At 37.2% G+C, this 20665-nt stretch overlaps 1 protein-coding gene across 1 annotated transcript in view; it reads left to right on the plus strand.

Moving 5' to 3' along the window:
- XIRP2 (xin actin binding repeat containing 2) overlaps nt 1-20665 on the plus strand; it is a 604615-nt gene that overhangs the window by 35748 nt on the left and 548202 nt on the right. The window contains exon 3 of the mRNA XM_079924291.1: nt 10671-10787. The gene's annotated coding sequence lies outside the window, so the exon portion shown is untranslated. The remainder of the gene's footprint in view (nt 1-10670; nt 10788-20665) is intronic.

Here is a 20665-nt window from a genome sequence, read left to right on the forward strand (position 1 = left end):
GTCATCTTTAGAAAAATTACTTCCACTCCATCATTTAGATGCCTTCAGGAACAACTAATATAAGACTGTTTTCATGAACTTGATGTTAATTGTTGGCTAAAATAACTAACAGTAAATTCAGTGTCTCTCACTCTTTTCCTTAGTAACTATTTTGGCTCTGCCTCTTTCCATGTGTTGGTTTCAAAGTGAGGTTGTTATTAAAACCATGGAGTCAGTCCCAAGCTTCAGATTAATTCTTGACAATGAAAGAGAATGGACAAAAGTCATTTAAAGGATTATTTCCAGAAGATAAAAGGAATAATTGTCACAGTTTTCCAGAAAACCTTTTATCACATCCCATTGGTCCAAACTGGGTCACATGTCCAGTCTTAAACCAATCACTGATGAAGGAGGGTGAAGTTATTATCAGTTCAGTTGCACCCAATTTAGCAGCTGGAGGTGAGCTTGCCTTCTCCTGGCACAGAGGGGAAGAAAGGAAGAAAAAGCTAATATCTATAGGGAAAAAAAAAAAGGAGCTCTGCCATAGATGAGATAAATGGGAGGAATGGGTGCAATTTCTATTCAATACTTTCAAATTTTGAGATATGAAAGTCAAACATGATAATATGCACTATAACCATATATATTCTTAATGCCAATCTGTAAAGGAAATGCATCTTTATATTCTTGATGCAAATAGATGAATATATTTTTTTGAGAATTGAGCTTTACTGATAAAGTTTCAATTTATATTTAATATTGGGTTGTGGCCAATAATTTTATTCCCATTATAGACTCAGATTGCTAGAAAGGTCACAAAATTTTCTATTATTCCAAACAAAAAGAAAAGATGGCTAAAAACATAAGCTAGCCTGTAAAATAATTAATTGAAATGTTATTCTTTATTTTTTGTGTTATTTATATGTAATGAAGTTCAAAACAGCCCCCAAAGATTAAATGTATATTCATTTGGGTCCATTCCTAACACAGCTCTATTTAGCATTGAAGATTAACATCTTTCATCCTGTAGATTCTATTTTTCTCAGTTCCAAATCCATTAATAAATCAGAAGCGCAGCTTTTTGAGAACGTGAAAGTTGGAATATTAGATGAATGCTCTATGTAAAGTATATGGTATATTTGGACTCACTTGCCGTAGTGGTTGGAAACATATTTAGGCCTATAAACTCCAACTTCCCCACCTCCATCTCAACACACCATACACTTTGCCATTTGTTCTGAAGAAATCAACAGGTCTTCTTGCCATGTGTTTCCAGTTAAGGATAAAAAGAAGGTGGTTTGCAATGGGATATACGATGTAAACTTGCCCTCTTGTGCTTTCTTTGCCCAGCTGACAATTCCATGTTCTACTATTGTATAACAAAGAAAAAAATAGGGAATTGTAACTAGTTTTTTTTTAAAGTGCTTCTTTAATTTAAAAAAAATTTCTACAGTGCTAATTCTACTAGAGCTTTTGGCTATAGGTGATCTCAGACTTCTCTTGATGCTAATACTTGCAACAGATTTTTTGCTAATTTGTTCCTACCACTTAGTGTTTGAGGGGCAGCAGTCATTGGTTATGCAAAGGCAGAGGAAGAATGCCTAGGGAGAGTAGGGAAACTAAGAAAGAGTGCACTGCTTATGACTGATTTATTTCTGTTTTTCAGTATCACATTTTTAAAGTTAATTATTGATTTCCATTTTTTTAAAGGACAAGTAAGTTGGGGCTATTACTCTAGTGCTAGAAGGAGAAGAAATGCTCTACGTGGCTCTTAGAGTACTGTACTCCAGCCTCATACTCCACCTCCATCATATTTGTTAAAGCCACACTGTTCCTGTTCCTGGTGGTTATTCTTTTTCTGTAATGGTCTGTGATTTCTGCTCTAAGTCCTATCAAATTGCTCAGGGCTCTGTCTGCCTAGCCTTTGCCTGGGCTCTTCTTCCTGGGATACGGTACCTCATTCCTAAGTCATACCTCATTCCTGAGTCATAGTGACTGTGTTAACAAACTGTGGTCTTGCCTTACCATGGATAGATAAATAGCATTTCAGTTTCCAGGAATCAAACTCTGTCACCATGCTTGCAGTACCCTAAAATTCTTTTTTATGCTCCTACCAATTATAGGAAAATTTTTGGATACAGGCATCATTAAGAAGTTCAAAATTTCCTTCATAAGTCTCATTCGGCTCTAAAAATTCCATTTTTTTGTCCAAACTACAAATATGATCTTACTAGTATATTTACATCCTACAGGAGATTTAATATTACTTTCGATTTGGTGTATTAGTTAACAGATTACCAGCTACTATGCAAATAAACCCTAAAATTTAGTAGTTTATCATTCTAGAAGTTTATTTCTTTCTCATGTTACATCCCAAAACACGTGTTCGGTGGGCAGCCTTACATGAAGCAATTCAAAAAAACAGGCTCCTTTCATTTTATTGTACTGCCATTCATGTATGTTTATGGATACTTCTCTTCTAGCTGGAGGAGAGAGTTCAGAACATCCACCTGTTTCTTATCCTTTTTAGCCTAGATGTGGCACATGTCATTTCTTCTTACATTTTGGGGAAGAATATAGTTCCAGGAGAAATGGAGGCTTGAAAATATAGTTCCTGAAGGGGCAACCTTTTTCCAGAAACCAGTCTATTCTATGAAACGGGAACACAAATTGTTAGAGGACTGGTAGCTACTGGCCAAAAACAGTATGATTAACTAGAGAGATTGTCTTAATAGTCATTCTAGAAAAACACAAACAAATGCTCATCTTGGAAAATAATTCATAACCTGGCAGAAGTAAGATTTGCAGCACTTGGACACTTCAGCTTCTATTTCTTTTATTTATTTAGCAAGTATCTTGTACTGTTCTAAAAAAATAGTGTCTTAGATCCTAAGAGGTTTTATAATAATAAGGTAAGTTTTATTTCAGAAGGGAAAGAATATGCATACTGAGGTTGAACAAACTAGTACATGTAAGGTGGATGGTGATAGCCAAATTTCTCACTCTTTGAAAGGGAAAGCCACAGGCTACAATGAATTATATGGAACTAGACTATTAGAGTTAGAGGCATCAGTATGAACTCATGTTTAACTTAATATAAAGGTACAGATATAGAAGTTGTCCCTTAGTATCCATGAGGGATTTGTTCCTGGAGCCCCCATAGATACCAAAATTTATGAATACTCAAGTCCCTTATATAAAATGGCTGTAGTACAATGAATACAGTCTGCCATCTGTTTGAATCCCTGGATGTGAAACCCGTGTATATGGAGGGCAGACTGTAATTACCGATATGTATGTATATATTTCCTAGCTCAGAGGGCCAAGAAGCAGTGTTAGCACAGTAGTAGTGAGCACACCAAGTACTCAGATTGTGGCGTTCTCTGAAAAAGGGAATCAGGGCTCTTTGGAGAAATGATTGATTCATCAAATACAAGATAAAGCTAGAGCATCTTGTCCTACTAGAAATTAGGGAAGTGCTCAAAAATAAAAGGTGCGGGGGGTGGGTTAGGGGCATGTCAAAGGGACTCAGGAGTCAACGAAAGAGTTCTTAATGACTAGAGCTGGAACAACTTAAGCAATAAAATAAATAATATAGTGTCAGATTGTAAAAGTATAAAATAAGTATCCATGAATAATATTTATATAACTAAATGATCAGATTATAAATAAGTGGTTGAGAAGAGACAAACCTTCCTTATAGAAGACTTTCAAAGAATTTATATGGCTACTTCTAGGACATAGAGCTCAATCTCCTCATTTCTGCTCCTTCCTGAGTACTGGCTGTACTTAGTGACTTGCTTCCTGAGAGTAAAACGTGAAAAGGGGGGAAAGTAACTTTACTTTGAAGAAACATGACAAACTGTAGCTTGGCCAGGTGCAAGATTATCATCATCAGTGATAAGACATATTGATGGTATGTACCCTAGATGTGATGTGAGAATGGCATTTTACCTCTGTGGTTTTCCTTCCCAAAATCAGTATTTCCAAATGAATCATGAGAAAAGCATTAGACAAACTCACTTGAAGAACATTCTACAAAATACCTTAATTCAAGACTGTAAAGGGCTTATAAAATAAGGAAAGAATGAAAAATGGTCACAGACAAGATAAGACTAAGGAGACATGATGTCTAAACTTAGTCTGGCATTATGGACTGGTTCCTGGAATAGAAAAAGGACATTAGTGGAAAAACTATTGAAATCTGAATGAAGTGTAGAGCTTAGTTAATAGAAATGAAGCAATGTTGGCTTCTTAGTTGTGATAAATGTACCATGGTAATGTAAGATCTTAACAATAGGAGAAACTGGATGAGGGATATATGGAAACTCTGTACAGTTATTACAACTTTTCTATAATTCTAAAACTACTTTAAAACAAAATTTACTTATACATATCTTAAAAAAATTAAATCTGTATGAATTGACAGACCCCAGTCTGTCATTTTACCTCACAGTGCAATGATCTAGATCAGGGGTCCCCAACCCCTTGGCCACAGACCACTACTGGTCTGTGGCCTGTTAGAAACTGGGCTGCACAGCAGGAGGTGAGCAGCAGTTGAGCTAGCGAAGTTTCATCTGTATTTACAGCCGCTCCCCATTGCTCACATTACCACCTGAGCTCTGCCTCCTGTCAAATCAGCAGAGGCATTAGAGTCTCATAGGAGGGCAAACCCTACTGTGAACTGCACATGTTAGGGACCTAAGTTGTGTGCTCCTTACGAGAATCTAATGCCTGATGATCTGAGGTGGAGCTGAGGCAGTGATGCGAGTGCTGGGGAGTGGCTGCAAATACAGATTATCATTAGCAGAGAGGTTTGACTGCACAGAGACCATAATAAATCAGTTGCTTTCAGACTCATATCAAAACCCTATCAGTGAGTGGCAAGTGAAAACAAGCTCAGGGCTCCCACTGATTCTGCATTATGGTGAGTTGTATAATTATTTCATTATATATTACAATGTAATAATAATAGAAATAAAGTGTACAATAAATGTAATGCGCTTGAATCATCCTGAAACCATCCTCACCCCCCACCCCCCGGTCTGTGGAAAAATTGTCTTCCATGAAACTGGTCCCTGGTGCCAAAAAGGTTGGGGACCGCTGATCTAGATGAAATAAAAATTACATCATGTGCAAGTAAATTCCAGAAACTTAATCCATGATGTCTCAAACAGGCATTCAGCTGAAATGAACAACAGTTATAGATGCCATGAAGAAAACGAGGGGTGAAAAGAGTAATATACAACAATTATACCATTCTTTTATAAACTAGAAAAAGAGAGGAACATCCTACCTTATAAAATTTATTGCATGGAGCCATACGTTTAGGGTCTTTCAGATACTCTGATCAGCAAATGTGAAGGATATAGTAATTCATTATGAAGTAAAATTTTAGAATTTCAAGGGCATTCAACCCCACACAAATTATCTATCTATCTATCCATCTCTCAAACAGTGCTTTTAGTATCCCAAGATAAGTTGCACTATTAAATCTGCTGTTAAAGAGACTGGATTATTTCCTGGATCCTCAATATCTTCATTCATTGTGCTCTTTTTATATCCCAGATAACTGCCCTGATTTATCTAGGATATCTTCCTAGAAGAGCCCTTGAACAATTTTGACGATGTAAGTATTTTTTGGAAAAGGACTCAAAATAAGTTTAATAAGATTTATTATGTTTCTTCTAAAAGTTCTGGATAAGAATACTTTAGAGTGAAAAGAATTTAAAACAGAGCATTCTAAGCCTTAGGACGCTGGCTGATCCAATTTAAGACCAGACTCATATTTCAAAAAGACACAGGAAGGACTTTTTCGAGGTCAAAGTCATAGGGAGGGTTTTTTGTAAGAACCTCAGTTTCTGCCATTACAGGACTTGGGAGGCAATTGCTTAGCACACAGATTTTAGAGTCAGGGCTAGAATTGAATCCATTTTCTTCATGTACCATCTATGTGATCTTTGGGCAAATAGGCTTTTTTAATCTCTGATTTTTGCATTTAAAATGGGGAAATGATAGTAATTACTATACCAGGCTAATGAATGAATCAAATGAAATAATTTGGGGGTCATCACAGTGCTTAGTACATAATAAACAATTCAAATATAAAGCCTACAGTTATTAACTGTCCATGATTGCTTTTCCCCAAACTAAAACACTTGGCCTGTTCTTATAATTCCATTATTCTACGTATTAGTAAATGGTGTTACATACAGGTACTACTATCATACCACTCATTCATTGTCTAAGGGGGACCTGGTAGGGGATATAAACTGTCAGGAACTTCTCTATAGCTGATGGCAAAGCTATATCTATCCTGTTAGGGTGTACCTGAAGAGAGTCCACCGATGCTGAACTTTAGAAGCAAACACAGAAAGGAGAGAGGTGATCAGAAGTGCTACAGGGGATATGGACAAAGCACTAGCAGTGTCCTTCCAGTCTTGCAAATAAGTTATCTTCCCTCTTGTCACAGGAAGTGTCCTGGAACACTTTCTATCCTCCACCTTTTGGATTTCAACTCAAATGTCACTGTCTCAGGTAAACTTTGCCTAATTTTCAGTTTGTGGTGATACACATTTAATATTATATCTATTTGCCTAGTGTTTTCTCCTTCTCCCCATTATCCATTGGCATAACCATGCCTACTTTTGCTTATTGTTTTACTTATCTTGGCATACAGCGGGACCTTCAATAAAGGAAAAGTGAGGGCAGGGGAGAAAATGGGAGCCTAAGTGCTTGAGAAGCAGACCCTGGGGGGCATTTAACTTCAAGAAGAATTTCACCACCCTTCCTTGTGATTTGGAGAATTCAGTGCTGAATCAATATGACCCATTAATTACATGCAGTTTGTAAAGAGAAATTTGATGCCACATATGGTCAGACTGGGTTGTTTTTGCTAATGAGCACAGACGTGTTTAGGAAGTTAAGACAAGCCTATCCCACTAAAGATATTCCATGTTTTCCAAAATTAGTTAAATCCCATCTGAATGAATGCATTTTCAGTTCAATAGCTCACGCCTTCATTCAGCAAGTCTTCATTATTATTATGAATGCTGGCTTTGTGCTGAGCCGTGGAGGTGTGGAAGTTACTGGGGTTACAAAAATATGAGGAAGATATATATTGACTTTTATCATATGTAATCAATTGGAAAATATATTAAACAAATGAGGACACATATTTACTTCAGAATAGTTGATAAATGATTTGAAGGTAAAGTATGGCCATAAATGATATTAGTAGATAAAATGATATTAATATACAGTTTATATGTTATATACAAAACTTACAGCTAGGATATATAATTTTGGGTTTACTATACAGATGAGAATAGTTGAAATTTTCATTCTCTGATACATTTTGCTGATATATGTCTTTGGAGAAACCAGAATACCTTTATCTACTTTAATATGTAATATCCTTCATTCTCATTCCAAATAATTATTATTGTTGTGGTATGCCATCATTTTGTATTGATTTTAGATGTCATTTCAATGCTAAACCTATTTTCCCAAGTAAATCTGTAATGCTCATGTTTTGTGAACAACTTACATTCTTTTGCAAGTAAGGAAAAATATCAGAACACCTTACTCTGTTGTGAGAGAAGAAGGTAAATAAAATTCCAAAATGAAAACAGTTCAAAGAAATAATAAAATTCCATAAGGAAGCCAAGTATATATAAGACATTATAGAAATCAAACAATGAATGTTTAATGAACAATTACTACTGGTAATGTTGTCTAAGTAATCAAGTAGATTAAAAGAGTTCATGTAAGACATGATTCCTGACTTTAGTGTGCATTCCAACAGTTGAAGAGATGACATAATTGCATCACCAACAAAAACATGATGATAGCTGTCATTTATTGAGCATTTGTTGTTTTAAGTACTGTACTTTACATGCATTTCTCTTATTTACTTCAAATAAAACCAGTGAGTTAGGAACTATTATTATCTAGATTTTACATCTGATTATAGAGATTAGATCCTGAAACCTGGTTTAGAGAACCTGACAAGAACTAGTTTGAGGAAGATGGCATTTTACAAAGAAAGGATTATGGAAAATGTTTCTATATCATTTCAGAAAATTGAACAATACACAATATACAAATACCTAATACATAAAATTCTAGATGGATTAAATCACTTAAGGATTTTAATGTATTAATTGTTTTGAGAAACTGACAAAAAAAATGTAATACTGTGAAAAATAGGCTACTTTTAAAAGGTAATGCAAACAAAGCCCATAAGTAATCAGCAAATTTGACTACAAATTCTTTTTTATTTCTGAATGACATAACACCCTGAGTGTAAAGTTAAAATATAAATGACAGAGTAGGATTTGTAGGTCACCGTGTATGATCAGGCCATTCAGGATGGTGCTCTCTTGCTCTCTGTACCTCCCCTGGTTTACCAGTCCCTGCTTCACTCACATGACTATCCAATCCTCTTAATTATAAAGCTTAATCAGTAACAGCCAGCATGCTTGCTCACTGCCCCAGCTAGTGATTGTTCTAATCCTTAGGCCAGAACGGCTTCACCTGTTAGTTTATTAGAGGGAAACACCTGCCCTCTATGATGGTAATTAACCAGAGGGGCTTTGAGGGACGTTCCCCAGCGGCCGGTTTCCCTGGTAACTGAAGTAACCTGACATCAACTACCCCTATAAATGGTAGCCTGCTTCTCCCTGGAGTAGTGGAGAGTGCTGCCATGTTTCCGTACACGGTCAGGTTTCACTCCAGGACCTTCGCTTCGGACATGTAAGATTCCCCTATCCAGTAAACCACTGACATGTATGGCACTGTCTTTGGGCTTTTTGGTCTCGAGTCTGGGCAACTACAAGTCTTGCAGGCCTGCGGGGTGCAGCCCAACACAGAGGAAGCCAGTGTTCCCGCTGCCATGTCTAGAAAACTGAGATAAACTATAACAGTAGTGTTTAAAGCATATAGGATAGCTGTGAAAACAAAGAAGACTTGAACTAAAGTTTCAGAGAGGAGAGAGCTTGCCTTTGGTGAGATGACAACAGCCAACTATTTACTTTCTTGGGGGCATTTTCCAATTCTCAGTTTAAACTGCAGATTACCTTAGTTTTTCCTTAGGGACTGTATGAAGGGGAAGATAAGCCGACAGAGATTTTTTTTTTTTTTTTGCGGTACGCGGGCCTCTCACTGTTGTGGCCTCTCCCGTTGCGGAGCACAGGCTCCGGACGCGCAGGCTTAGCGGCTATGGCTCACGGGCCTAGCCGTTCCGCGGCATGTGGGATCTTCCCGGACGTTCGTGTCCCTGCATCAGCAGGCGGACTCTCAACCACTGCGCCACCAGGGAAGCCACTAACAGAGATTTTGAAGAACAGTCTAGTGGTATAATGGATGAGAATCTAGACAGGCCATGGCCTTTCTATGTGGAGCCATAGAGAGGGTAAAACCCGTGGCTGGTTTTACCCACAAAGTATGGCGTGGCATATTTAATTGAAGCTGTATGTAGCAAGAACCTAAAGAGGTATGCTCAAAACCTCTCATACGCAGAACTAAACATCCCACTGCCTTTTAGGTCTGAGGCAACAGACTTCCTAGACTATAAATTAAAAGCTTTTGGTAGGGCACGTCAAAGGAATAAGGAAGAGCCAGAAGTACATTAAATCTTCTAAAAATGAACCCTAGCTCCCCACCTTTTTCAATCCCTAATTGAATGGATGGAATCAGCACCTCACCCTATCTGCCCATCAGAACCAAGAGGAAACCCTCTTTGGGGGAAAATAACATCAGCTGAAACCTCTGTAGTTTTTTTTTTTCCATGTACAATACTTAATGTAAAATAAAAATCACAAGCTATGCAAATTGACAGAAAAATGTACTTAAAAATCTTGAAGAAACAGGCAATAGAGTTAGACTGACAGATGGTGCATACATTGGACTCAGCAGGACAAAGACATTAAAACAACTATTATAAATGTTAATTAAAATAGATTAATATATGGACAAAATGCATTAAAAGATGTTTAACTTACCCAGAGAGTTCAAATCTATACAAAAAAAGGGCTTTCTGGAACTGAAAATGCAGTATCTGAATTGACTGATTCAACACAGTGCAAGGCAGAATTAATGACCTCAAGACAGGTCAATAGAAAATATACAAGCTAAATCACAGAGAGGGAAAAAAAGAATGGGAATAAAACTAGTATGGAGTATAAAAGAAATGAGAGGGACATACTCAAATGGGAATGGGAAGCATTCTATAATCTTAGGATTAAGTAACTATATATATATATATATATGTATATTTAATTTTGTGATTTTTTCAGAAACTTTTCTTAGACTTCTCTTCCTCTTAAGTAAACTAGGAAGGCTAGAGGGGTATGAAATTGTCTAACTGAATTGCCCTTCTCCCAGATCAGATAAGTCTCTGGTAAAGTAGTTTCCCTTGAGGTAGGTCTCTTTGATGGATAATGCTGAGCCTATTTCAAAATAGGCCTGTCTGAAGCACAAGTAAAGTTGTCTCCAATCTTCACCATAAGAACTGGAGTTTCTTGATGATAAAACCCATGAAAGTGTGAGGGCTCCCCAGGAATTTTTAATCTTTAATCTAGTCCACACTCAGCCTCTAGTATTAGTCAATTATGATTTAAGGGTTCATACAGGGTCCAGCTGGTAAACTGATCTCAGCTGTGATTCTTTATATTCACCTGTCTCTCCAGCTTTCAAGGCAGCAGTTGGCCCTGGGACCTAAAATCTCTGATGGATCTAAGAAGAATGTCGACTTTCAGATTGTGCCGTGATGACTTCCAAGCTCTTGACGTATCAGAACTGAAATCGTAAGACGTGATTACTTTTCATTAGTTTTTTGCTTTGTGGCTTTCCTGACAACACTAATACTATACTTTCGCACTATAAATGTATGTGAATGAAGCCTGTTGTTACAAATTCTTGAGATTTTTTTTTCAGTTTAAGATGAGACAGACAAGATTTTTTAAAGTTTTTCTTGGCCATAACATGTTTTCTAGTCCTGTTTTTTTATAAATTTATCTATTTTTATTTTTGGCTGCGTTGGGTCCTCATTGCTGTGCACGGGCTTTCTCTAGTTGCGGCGAGCAGGGACTACTCTGTTGCGGTTCATGGGCTTCTCATCGCTGTGGCTTCTTGTTGTAGAGCACGGGCTCTAGGCACACAGGCTTCAGTAGTTGTGGCTTGCGAGCTCTGAGCTCAGGCTCAGTACTTGTGGTGCACGGGCATAGTTGCTCCGTGGCATGTGGGATCTTCCCGGACCAGGGAATGAATCTGTGTCCCCTGTATTGGCAGGCACATTCTTAACTACTGTGCCACCAGGGAAGCCCCTCTAGTCCTTTCTTTGAGTGTGTTGTCTTTTACAATTCCTGTTTTATTCAGAGTTCTCAATTCCAATGTCTTATGTTGTTCTAGCTCAGGGCCTTACCTTTGTCCTCTAGAAGTAAGATTAGCAAAAGCCCTTAGCCACAAATTCTGAACCTACTTAGCACTGTGGTTTCCCGATCCTGCTTCACTCTCGGCCCCTTACATAACTGCATGTTCAGATGGCAATTTAAAGGTTGGTTATTCCATTATTTTTAACCCAAAACATCTATGTATTTTTTTTTTGCAAGCGTATTTTTAATTTCTCTTTAGATACCCCAAACAAGTCAACAAATAATCTGAAATCTCGTTCCCTTCTGGTTCATAACTGTGTTGTGGAAAGTTCAGATTATACAATAAGTGATGCTTGGATCACCGGACTGTTGTAGCTATAATTCATTAATGGAAGCAGTTTTTAAACCTACATGTGCTAGGCAGGAGGAATGCAAGAATGAGCAGGACAGCATTAGTTAAATTTCATTTCCTCTAAGATCTTTCTATCTAAAGTGTTAGGGAGGAAAAATCTTCCCTTCTTGCCTTCTCGGTTCTTTGGCTGGTCTAGTAATTAAATTGACATAAAATACATCAATAGGAGAAAAACTAATTTTGTATGTATGGGAGCTCCATAAAAATGAGACTCAAAGAAGTGACCAAAGCAGGAAACTCTTAGATCTTTTATACAAACAATACATCTGTGAAGAACTGACAAGACAGAGGCTGGGTTTGGGATTGTAAATTAGTGAAGAAGTTAATAAGGTTTATTTATACAGTCTTCTTTGCTCTAAATTCCCTATTTCTGGTGTTAGGATGCCTTCCACCTTCCTGATACAGTATGGGTCACTTTTCACATGAAAGATTTTATTTCCTGCTTTTGGCGGGGGTGGGGGGTGGTGGGGGGAAAGAGTTTGAGTGTCAGTGTCCTTTTTTGCTGTTTGTCAGGTGACTTTAATTCAGAATAATCAGTATGCCCAAATGGCATATTTTGGGCTGATCTATTCTGTTCCCATTCAAAAGACAAATTTAAAAATATGTCTAGAAAAGCAAAGTGCTAGAAGTACATGTATAGAGTGATAACACAGTGAAGAGAGAAATGCTTAAATGTGCCTTGTTGGGGTAAACATTATGGTGGACGTCTAAGGGGAAACTGAATGCAGAAGGTGATGATTGGGGGGAAACTTGAAGAGTAACTAGAAATGTTCTGGATCTAAAAGGATATGTAGGGATATCCAATAATCAGAAACAACAATATGCATAGGTGACAAGAGGAAGTAAGTGAATTTCGCTGTGGCTGGCACGCTGTGTTGGTAGGAGGTGAGGGTAGAGGAGAAGTATATAAATCAGGCCACATGACGGGTTTCATGTTAAAATGAGTCTGGACTGTGTTTTGAAGATGAAATAGAAAATGTTGAAGTATTTTAAGCAGAAGAATAAGAGCATGGTGAGAAGAAATGTGCTTTAGAAAAATAGATGTCTAGAGCAGTGGTTCTCAAAGTTCAGCATGTATCAGTCTCCTGGAGAGATTGTTAAAACCTAATCACGGCACAGAACCCCTAGAGTTTCTAAGTCTGGAGTAGGGTTGGAGAATTTGCATTTCTAACAAGCTTCCAGGTGATAGAGATACTCCTAGTCTGATCACACCTTGAAAATCACTGTAGAGAATGCCTAGACTAAATGAAGGGCAGGCATGGTTAACCAGGCCAATTAGCTAATGTGAAAGCAATAAAAACCCATCAACCAGGCACCAAAAAGTGAAACAAAAACAGCAACAGCAAAATTACTCAATTTAGTTGTATTTTAGTGTAAAGGAACAAACTTAAAACATCTTGCTGTAGCATACATTCCTAATTGATCATTGTGATACCCTTTCTCCTTTCCTTCCTCTCCTTTCCTTTGCTTTCCCTTCATCCATTCTCTTCCTCATTTCTAACTAGTCTATCATGCTCTGAAGTGAGGTACCTGGACAGAGGTCCAGGAAGAAGCAAAGTTAAAATGTACAAAAGAAAGGGGGAAATAAGAGCAATAGGGTTACTAAATAATTATTATTCCTTAGTTAATACTTTTGTATGTTATGGTACAATAGTTCATACATTCTTGTGGGCCATCATAATTTCAGCTGCTAAGGCCTCTGACATCTTAGTCTGGTTTTGAGTAAATGATATGAGAAAAGACAAAGTATGAATAAGATGAGGTTAAGGCATTTGTGCTTCTTTCCCCTCCCCAAGTGAGCGGGGTTAACTTGGCTCCTGTAGTTAGGTTTTGATCTATTTAATAGGCCTTTAGAGAGAGAAGTAAATGTATAAACTGAGATTCCTGCAGTATGTAAAACCACTTATTTTAGTGGTTACCAAGCGAAGACTGCACAAGCTTTAAGTTAAAGTGCAAAGTAAAATCAAAGAAAAAAAAAAACAACTGGTGTTCTAGAGTCTGACCCCCAGGTCAATAGGATATAGGTTTCTATTAATAGGTTTTTTGATATTAGCACTCTTAAAAGGTGGTTTGGTCTTGAATGTTAGTAAGCCTTTTGGATAAAAAATGTTACTTACTATATGATTCTGGGTGTAGGACTAGAAAACATCTGTTCTTTTTAATTAATGGATTCACTTCATTGTCATTTAGTGGTCTGCTGGCTTTTAAACTGGTGGGTGTGGGTTTCCTTGGGGATTATTGCCAAGTAGAGCCAAATAGAAAAGTGGAGACAGTTTTGGGTGAAGTATAGTAGAAAAGAATAGCTTTATTGCTTTGCCAGGCAACGGGGGCCACAGCAGGCTAATGCCCTGAAAACTGTGTCGGTCCCTCTCCCACCAGGGGATAGTGAGGAGTCTTATAATGTTTAAGGAGCAGGGTGTGGTCAGCTTGTGGACGTTCTTCTGATTGGTTGGTGGTGAGGTAACTGGGAGTCAGCATCATCAACCTTATGGTTCCAACAGGTCTCGGGGCTACGTGCTTGTGAGCAGCATAGAGTTAACTTCTTCCACCTGGTGAGGTTTTCAGTATCTGCAAAACAGCTCAAAGGACATGGCTCAGAATATTATCTATAGTCCTTGAGGAAGAACTAAAGGTCCTTGACTTTGTTTAATGGCTAAAGTATTTTGTCTTGCTTGACTGTCTTCCTTTCTTTCTGTGTTTACTCATTTCTGATTAAATTTATTCTTTGACTAAAGTTTTTCTACAGACAAAAGGCAGGCAGAGGACATGGGTGCGGGCTTATTCCTGGGAAGGCCTCATAACTCCTGCTTGGTCACATTGTTACCCTGCATAGCCTTGGGATAATGTTACAAAACATGGGTCCCAGCAGAGTAGACCAATTTTTAAGATTGTATGTTTGGATTGCTGTGCCTTTGGGATGAGGAAATCAAGTACTACATCTCTGTAAAATTAAACTTTAAAACAATATCAACAACCCATAGCTTTTCCTTGATTATCTAGAACTCCTTATTGAACTATCAACGTACTTGCTTTTTAATTTTGAAAATGTTGTCAACTTATCCTAGGTGACAAGTCTTCAACCTTAAACTCTATTTTGGACATTCTTACCTCCCCCCGCCCAACTTTCCACAAAGATTTTCTTTTCTCACTCAACTCTATATAATACAAATTGCTTTACAGTCACTTTCCCAGTTATATTTCAGTACTTTTTCCTTCTTGTTCCCATAGCGCCTTATATATTTTGTAAAGGGACTGTAAATTCTTCAAAGGTTAAAAACTATTGTCTACTTATCTCTGTATCTCTATTAATCTGAATGTATTTATTAACTCAGAGATTATTCCCAACCTCTTACTTCTTTGACAGTCTTTTGTTTCTTCTCTTAACATGCCCTCTTATCTCACTGAAATATATGTGCTACATATTCTTAAGCTGACTTGGCCTTGTTTTATAGAACTCTTGTCTGATCTGTAAATCATCTGTCCAAAATAAAATGGTCATCATGAGAAGGTGGTAAGATTTGAGAACTGCAAAAATGCAGTTGGTAAGATAGAAATTACAGTTTATCATTATGAATACTAAAAAGAAATCTTTTTCTTCAAAAGAGTTATAAATAAAACTGAACAATAAATCAAAATTTTAAATGTTCTCATCCTACTCGGCTAAACACAAAATACTTAGTGAGGTATTTCTTAAAAACAATTGCTATATTAGGATCTGAAATATAAATGTATCATAATACCACTTATTCTATTTCCAAAAATTCCCATTAAAATAACATTGCTTTTTTTCTCCCTTCTGTCTACAATTCTAAGTCACAGGAAATGGTTAAAAGCGTTAGGTACATAATACAACCTACAGTGTCTTACTGAGTCCTAGCCTTTTCAAAACCTCACAACTTGAGTGACATATTCTAATGTCATTATTGGCTTGTTAGTATAATAAAAATAATATTGAATGTGAAGGGTTTTTTTTTTTTAAAGATCTTTGTTTCTATATCAAGGGTCTTAGCCTCTGGACTGCACAGCTTGTCTTCTAGATTTATAATGCAATCTTCTATTTTTAGTTCTTGAATAATAGAAAATGTAGGCAGATTACTCTTAACAAAAGAATCTTGCCTTTTTTTCACAGCAGCAGCAGCTGCTGGTAATGCAGGCATCATTGTTACTCCTGTACAAGGATATAGCTGAAAAGACCAATTCAGGATCAAGCAAGAATAACTGAATCAAAACGGTGTTACGGGGAAATTTAATCAGAAAGTATAAAAAGAATGCTTTTTGAAAAATCAGTGAGGGAGTTCCCTGGAGGTCCAGTGGTTAAGACTTCGCCTTCCAATGCAGGGGGTGTGGGTTCGATCCCTGGTCGGGGAGCTAGGGTCCCACATGCCTCACGGCCAAAAAACCAAAACATAAAACAGAAGCAATATTGTGACAAGTTCAATAAAGACTTTAAAAATGGTCCACATCAAAAAAAAAAACTTAAAAAAAAAAGTCAGTGTAATCTTTCCAACATTTATTTTAAAATGCACATAACTGTACTGCATATTAAAATACTGATTTTTTTCTTTTTTTTTACCTTGGCATTTTCTCTTTTCTTGGCCATTGCTTGTGATTTTTGCTAAGATTTAAATGTGAGAACAACAAATCCTATGGCTGAGTTAAATTCTAAGGCACGGAGGAAGCTACAACCACACTTCTTCTTGAAGCAGTTAGCATAGCAGTGAGCTAACATTCCCCCATTAGCTAGGTTCTGGATCATGGTACACTATAGACTGCTGCTATGAACAGATGTTGGTAGATGTTTAACCTTTTGTGAAATGAAGGAGGGTCACCAAATGTTATGTGTCTGAATTAAAATCGTGGGGGTACTTGGCACACTTCCCAGGGTTTCTCAATGTGTTTAGTGAACAGATTAGTTTCAATTAACTTGACTCTTCACAGAAGAAAATGGCAAAATATAAAGTGGCTCTCAAACACAGGATCATGTTTCTGTAGAGGGTGAAATATCTCTTGTGTTTTTAAATTTATTTTTGGTAACTCCAATTAAGGTGGGGAGCATAATTAATATATGGCATAGGATCTCTTATCTATTAGAGGGTCACCAGATGGTTTTTACCTTGTACTAGATCATTCCCAGTAAAGTCCACTTTCCATAAAGTGTTTCAGAGAATTTTATCACTGATGCTATCAACGGTATCTAAAAAAACACTTATAATAAAGTTTAAGATATACTTTGTGATGAAATGATTTTAGAATATTTCAGGATGAATACTGCTGGATTTGAAAAAGAAATAAGGTGTGTAGGAAATAAGCAGTAAAAATAAAGGAAAATACAACTGCATTTCAGTCAGTAAATTTGACACAGTATGGGGTACACAGTTTATATTGACTCTAGTCAAGTTACCTGCAAGTAAAAAATAAAATAGTTAAAATTTAAAATGACATTTTCTGCAGTTGTACTCATGTGTTTTTAGATGAGAGAAGGCATTTAGATCTCGTTTCATAAAATTCTATGTAGACATTAAGAGACATTTAAGGGTATTTAATGAAATACTCTCCACTATTTCTTAGGAAACATGGAGGAATGGGGCAATTAATAAACAGTTTCTGTTTAAGATCTAAAGGAAGTCACGTGTTCTATCTCAGGAGTCTACCTTTATGTTATATCTACTTCTGGATATGTAGCCATATTCACATAATTATTAACAACGTAAGACAGTGTATATCCACCCTTGTATACAATCTTATAAGAATTGGTGAAAAGAGTCCCAGAATTTGAGCATTGTATATATCCTTAGAGTTCACGTTGTCTTTCTCACTTTACATATGAGATTGCAAAGCTATGTTTTAATTCAGAGTACATACCTTGCTGTTGATAGTAAATTAAAATAAGCCACCTTTTACTGAGCCACCTTTTACTGAGAATTATGTTTCCATTGTTTTACATTCAATTTTCTGAGCTTTCAGATGAGGAAACGAAGTTCAGTAACTTATCTAATTTCACATAGCCATTTAATACCTGTGCTGGAATAGTTGAACGTAGGCCCATGTGACTCAAATTAGCTCATTCTACCACACTGCACTGACTCTTCTCATGGAGGGTGTTTACAGTGAAAGCAAAAGAGTGGTCAGTTATTTTTCCACACTAGATTTCTTTTCCATTTTTCCACTTAGATAGCAGTGTTATCTAAAGGAGATTTTGAAAGTAAGCAAAAGTGGGATGTAGACAAACTTTTTACAACCTTTTACATATCCTATCTCTGCCTTCTCAGGGCATTTCATGGCACATTTTTCTGCATCTCTCTCCTTCTCTAGACATCCTGGGACTACAAGGGGTTTCTGGTGACCCAGGCTCCTTGACTTGAGGTTGCCATCACCGTGCCCTCTCTTGGCAGTAGCATTTAGTACTTTCTATCTCTCTAAAATACTTGCTCTCATTAAACTTTACCTCTTCTATGACAGAAGACTGGGGATGGCACTCCACTTTCTAAGGTGACAGTTGACAAATTAATCCTCATACAAGGGCTAATAACTGCTACACCTTAAGGGTTGTGTCCTTTCCATAGGCGTATGCATTTTAACAGGAGAGGTACAAAGTTATTTTCAAAACGGTGTAACCCTTTAATGATGGGATATGTGATAGGATAGCAGGGATTTAAGGGAGAGACTTTGGGGAAAAAAGCCAAATTTGTCAGATGCCTCAAATCTCATTACATTTGCAAGTAAAGTTAACTCTAATTGTGTTTAATGTTTAAAAAATTGATGGAAAATCAATATAAAATACAATATTGTTTCCAGAGCAAATGATGGAAAATTAAAATCATAGTATCATAAAGAAAATAACAAACATAAGGATAAACTTGCTATTTAAATATGTGTTGGGAATAACAGTATGTTGATACAATCAATAAGAACATTAACCTGTATGTGTACATGACACATAAGCCAAAATTTGAACATCAAAAGAACACCATTTCCATTAGCATCAGTGAAGGAAGATAAGTGATTGGAAGGAAATACAACTGTAGTTTAATTTTAAGGAAGTGGCTTTATGGAATGATAAGAATGAAATTCTTTTTTCTTATAATTAATATTTTTTAATTGCATAAAGTGTTCCATTACTGCTTTGTTTAACAACCTATGGTTGATGTGTCACACATAATTTATAATACAGAGGTAAAAATACTGTCATTATAAACCAAGTGACTAGAATTCTGCTGTAAATGTTGTTAATACCCACCTAGAAAATTCGGGAATATTCTTCAAGAAACTGACTGAGTCACACACAGGTGCTCTATTCAAGAAAAATTAAATCAGACTCTTCTGGGAGTGAATCCATACACTGATTTTTTTTTTTTTCCTTAAGTCTCAAGTTGACTCTGATGTGAATTGACAAACTCTGGCCTCGGATACATAGATGATAGGATATGTGGAGGGACGGATCAAGGCAGAGGAGAACTAGAACTTACTTGATAAACGTTACTGGTGCTTGCAAGTATTTCTAGATCTCTCCCTACTCCTGGACATATAAAATATTATCTGTTGATGGGCTTCCCTGGTGGCACAGTGGTTGAGAGTCCGCCTGCTGATGCAGGGGACACGGGTTCGTGCCCCGGTCCGGGAAGATCCCACATGCCGCGGAGCGGCTGGGCCCGTGAGCCATGGCCGCTGAGCCTGCGCGTCCGGAGCCTGTGCTCCGCAATGGGAGAGGCCACAACAGTGAGAGGCCCGCGTACCGCAAAAAAAAAAAAAAATTACCTGTTGAACTTAAAGCCGTTTGACTTGCTTCTGTCAATAAAGTAGGAGTGGTGGCACTTAAAATTATGATTCTCCATACTCTTTTCCTCTGCTTGCATGAACCGTGAAGCACTATGTTAAGAGAGATGCCATAAGAATTGTAAATTAACTCATGAATGTTAACTGTTGTTCTGCCTTTGTTTGAATGAGAAATGAATCTTCATAATGTTAAACCATGGGTTTTCATGCTGTTTGCTAATTAATGTAATATAACTCAGCCTTCTGACTGAATGGCTTCAGGTGTCTATAACTCTTCTTCCAACCTTTTTTTTTCTTTACTACCATTATAATAGAGCATGCCCTTATCTCCAAGAGTAATCCATTACTTTTTTTTTTTTTTTTTTGCGGTACGCGGGCCTCTCACTGTTGTGGCCTCTCCAGTTGTGGAGCACAGGCTCTGGACGTGCAGGCTCAGCGGCCATGGCTCACGGGCCCAGCCGCTCCGCAGCATGTGGGATCTTCCCGGACTGGGGCACGAACCCATGTCCCCTGCATCAGCAGGCGGACTCTCAACCACTGCGCCACCAGGGAAGCCCCCATTACTTTTTATAATGTAAGTTACATGAGGAAAGGGAGCTTTTCTAATGTTTGCTTTTCATTTTGTTTGTTCACTTACATATCCCAAGTATCGGGGCAGATTTGCATCTCAAATATTTTTTGAATAAATGAATGTGCTTTGTATCTTATTGCCTTCTTATTCTCAGAAATTTACCTCTTCTATTAGCATTTGAAATCTATATATTACTTTGACCCAAGCTATTGCATCATCTCTCCCCTCCATTCTTAACCAAACACTGATGTCATGTACTCACCTTTCACTACATTTACAACTCACTAAAAACTCACCCCATCACTCTATAAAACTTTTAGAAAATATGTTAATAACTACTTTACCTCTAAATACAATGGATACTTTGTTCAGTCCTCATCTTACTTGGTCTTGACCAGCAACAATCAATCTAATGATCACTCTTTTTTGAGACTTTGTCTTCCTTTGATTGCCAAACCACTAGCTTAGTTATCATCCATACCCTCTGGAGGCAATTCCTTTCTTTCCTTTCCAGGTTTCTCCTCCTTTACCCATCTATTAAATGTTAGAATTCCT

This window comes from Stenella coeruleoalba (genome assembly GCF_951394435.1).
Source record: "Stenella coeruleoalba genome assembly, chromosome: 6".
Taxonomy (NCBI): Eukaryota; Metazoa; Chordata; class Mammalia; order Artiodactyla; family Delphinidae; genus Stenella; species Stenella coeruleoalba.